Genomic DNA, 4,402 nt, shown 5'->3' on the forward strand with positions numbered 1-4,402 from the left:
ATAATGCAGCCAATATCAACCGTTTCTTGTAGGTGGGCTACCAGAGACTTCCTTAGTATGGCTGGGGGTTCTTTGCTTATCATTGGCTGTTAGACCTTGTTGTTGAAATGCTATGTTAACATTTATCACCGTCGAGCAGTTTTGTGGCCGTCTGCCAACAAACTACAAAGTAAGCTGCACTGCCGACAAGTGGCAGCCAATCCTGAATTATTATCTTTGGTCACTAGATTAAGATTTAACGTAAGATGTAACGCAGAGGGAACCGTCTTCGCCCGAATTATTGAAAACACCAAGCAGTCAAGCTAGCACATCGTCTGTAACTGTTTCTCCGCCTGTTTAACGTGACTCTCACCCATTCACAAGCCGGTTGCTCAAAGGAGTCACGATTCGACAAGTGAGTCGGGTCCTTACATCTGCTTAGAGATTACGGATAAAGTCTCCAAGCAGATGTTGTGGTGAAAGATCGTCTTGATTTCTGAGTGACGGCCGGGACTCTCTGACAGCCTGTAAGCCTCTGTAAGTAAATCAATAGCTGAATAAAAGGCCACAGTTGTTATCTGAAAATGGATGATGTCCATATTTATCTATAACCTACTAATTACGTAAAATATTAAACCTTTATGAATGTAGGCGGCGCTTCGATGGGCAGACATGGTGTTACATGGGTCCTTTGCGCAACGCCTACTAATAGATCCTTTGTATGTCTACTGGTCTTAAATAACATTCCAGACGTATCTAAAATGTCTGGACATATCTGGGAAAGTTTTCAATGGCCCTACGCCTACTTCCTTGTATATTTTCACATTTTACAAGTCGGAACTACAAACCCTATGAGAGTCTTATCTGCAGTACCGCTCCCGGCCGTATCGAGAAAAGTGACAAAGGAGACCGTCAATTTGCCAAATCTAGGTCATTTTGGGAATGGGGAAATCGCGAAAGACTCGCAAAGGGGTTTGAAGTTTTGAGGCTTATTTGACCTTGAACTCGAAACTGCGACCATGTGAAACAAAAAATCGCGATATCTAAGACATTTCGCGAGAAATATAATGGGAATTAGGTCATGAATTATATGTTTCCCTTGCATTTTACCAATAGAAGTGGTCGAGTGTACATTCCCTGTAAACTGTTATTTTCTGAAAGGCGACAAACGTTACATCCACACTGATTTCAACCGTAATTCTTGAAACAAGAAGACGTTGAAGAAATGCGACGGTGTTTATGTTGGTTTATCGATCAATAGGTCCAATTTCCTTTTAAAATGTTGTAAGGTGTTTGTGTGTGCTTTGGCTGCAACGGTGAATGGTATGTCGGCTATTATAATAATTTATTCATGTGATATGCTAGTCGCTAATACATGAAGCTGTGTTGTCGGGAAAATGCATTTCATATGTGATATATTGTATTTTATGATGTACTGGTTCCAAATAGATAGTTTGTCAGAGTAATAACGTGGCTCTTGCTGTTTGAGTCCTGATATTGCACTGATGTTTCATGAAAAAGACCACAAACAAAACTGTCAGAGTCAAAGACATTACAGAGAGCTACTTCGCACCTGGTTCATAGGGATTTGGGGATGTTGTTCTTTGAGAGGACAACGAACGAGTCATGGTGATTCTGTATCCTTCTGTCCCGTCAAGTTCACTTCGAAGTTGCTTTCTCTTGTTTACTCAAAATCAGCAAGGTTATAGATAAGTCTTGAAATACACAGGAACGGAGGTTTTAGGAACGTTTATGTACTATTTGTATATGATGATGCGACATTATCATCTGCACTTATATTCTTCACCCATTCATAGCTTCCTTGAAGAAGCTACCGATTTCCTAGACAAAGGACAAACACTGGTCATCTTGTCATGTTATAGTACGATGACTACACTTGCAAAAAAAAATTGGTAGTTGTCACTCTAAATGATAACTTAATAGTTGTCATACCCAACGTGTGGGGCAGCTCTGTATAGGGCCTATGGTGCTGAGAGTTTTGCTTGTGGTCTTATTTTATGAGACATCATTACAACATCAGTATTCCTGCAACAAAATTCACTGAATTACTCTGATAAACTATGTCTTTGGAACCAGTACATCATAAAGTGCAGCAAATCACATGTAAAATGCTTTTCCCGACAACGCAACTTCATGTGATAGCGGTCAGCATATCACATGAATAAATTATCATAATATCAAACACACCGTTGCAGCCTAAACACATCCAAACCCCTTACAACGTTTTGAAAGAATTGGACCTATTGATCAATAAACAAACACCAACATAGTTGCATTCTTGTTTTATTAATCATTATTTAGATTTGGATGTTAAGTTAACGTTAGTGACCTTTCAGAAAGTAACAGTTTATAGGAAATGTACACTCCACCACTTCTATTGGTAAAGTGCAAAGGAAACATATGATTCATGACCTAATGTCCCATTATGTCTTTGGCGAAATGTCTTGAATATCACAAACTTTGGCTTTACATGGTCACAGTTTCGAGTTCAAGGTCAAATAAGCGTCAAACTGCAAACCCCTTCGCGAGCCTTTCGCGAATTCCCCGTTCCCAAAAAGACCGAAATTTGGTAATTTGACGGTCTCCTTTGTCACTTTTCAGGAGGCGGCTTGGAGTAGTACTGCAGATAAGACTCTCATAGGGTTTGTGGTCCCGACTTGTAACATGTGAAAATATCCAAGGAATTAGGCTTCAAACCTGTGAAATCTTTTCCAAATTGGTCCAAACATTTTACGCATATTGCAAATGGAATTTGAGACACTATTGGACATGAAAAGGATCGATTTGTAGGCGCCGCGCGAGGAGCCCATGTAACACTATGTCCGCCCGTCCAAGCGCCGCCTACATTCATGTATACATCATATCTTGTACGTCAAGAGTAGGTTAAGAATATGAATGGACATTATCCGGTTTCCTTTTACAATTTTGATCTTTTATCGGCTATTGACCTGTTTTGGGGGCGTAAGGGACTGTCAGAGAAGCCCGGTCGTCACTCAGAAAATATCATGATGTTTCACTCCCAACATCTGCTTGGATACTTTATCTGTATTCTCCAAGCAGATGTAAGGATGCTTAGGCGGAGGCGGAAGAAGGAACCAACGTTTAAAAAACAGACGTAAAAACTGAAATCAAGTCGGATCATTACATCTGCTTGGAGATTACCGATAAAGTCTCCAAGCAGATGTTGGGGTGAAAGATCGTGCCGTTTTCTGAGTGCCGGACGGCCGGGCTTCTCTGACAGTCCCTTACCCCATAAGCAGATGAACAGTTGAGTAAAAGGCCAAAGTTGTCAAGGGAAACGGATTATGTTCCAAGGTGTCCTTAAATTACTCAAAATGTACAAGATATGATGTATACATGAATGTAGGCGGCGCTTCAACGGGCGGACATGGTGTTACATGGGCTCCTTGCAACGCGCCTAAAATTGATCCTTTCTGTGTCAACAAGTGCCAGAAAAGTAATTATTGATATAAGTAAAGATGTCTGGGCCTATCTGGTAACGTTTTCGATGCCTTTAAGCATAATTTCATGTAAATTTTTGCATTTTTCAAATCGGGACAACATACCCTATGATAGCCTTATCTGCAGTACCGCTCCCAGTCGACTCCTGAGAAGTAGCTAAAACAACCGTCAAATTGCCAAATTTCCGCCTTTTTGGGAATGGGGAAATCGTGAAAGGCTCGCAAAGGGGTTTGACTTTTGAAAATTCTTTGACTTTGTTTTCAATACTGCAAGCATCTACAATCAAGAATGACAATATCTAAGTCATTGCACAAAGAAATCTATAGAATAGGAGGTCATGAATGATCTGTTTTCTTGGTATTTTATCAATGGAGGTAGTGTAGTGTACATTTTCTATGAATTGACAATTCTCCGAGGCTACAACATCGTCATACTTTTAAAACAAGAAGACGTTAGATAATCTTGGCGGTGATCCCTTCTCTTTATCTATCAATAGAGTCAATTTATTTTCCTTTCACAACGATGTGTGCATGTCCTCCATAATAAGGCGCAATATAATGTAAGGCGAAGGGAGAATTTATCTGTTTTATCAAAAATTTGATATGATGATCTTTGATATAAACGTCTGTTATGATGGTATATTTTATCTTTACAAATAAATATCTGTTCTATCGAATCAAATACTCTTCTGCCTTGGTTGCAATCACGGGTGTCACTGGGACTCATGAACATAATTAATCCAACTCGCTATTTGGCGTATTGTCAAGACCACAAGTGAAAGAAGCACCCTGTGGAACAAGAATGAGCATTTGTAGGGACTTCGCTGCCACACACTCGACATGCCCTCTAAGGTTTACAATTAATTCATAGTTTGAGGGAAAGGCGTGGAAGAGTTATAGTTAAGACTAAGTTGAAATGATCATATGAAAAGTTAAGTACA

Source organism: Branchiostoma lanceolatum, chromosome 19 (assembly GCF_035083965.1).
Source record: "Branchiostoma lanceolatum isolate klBraLanc5 chromosome 19, klBraLanc5.hap2, whole genome shotgun sequence".
NCBI classification, from domain to species: Eukaryota; Metazoa; Chordata; class Leptocardii; order Amphioxiformes; family Branchiostomatidae; genus Branchiostoma; species Branchiostoma lanceolatum.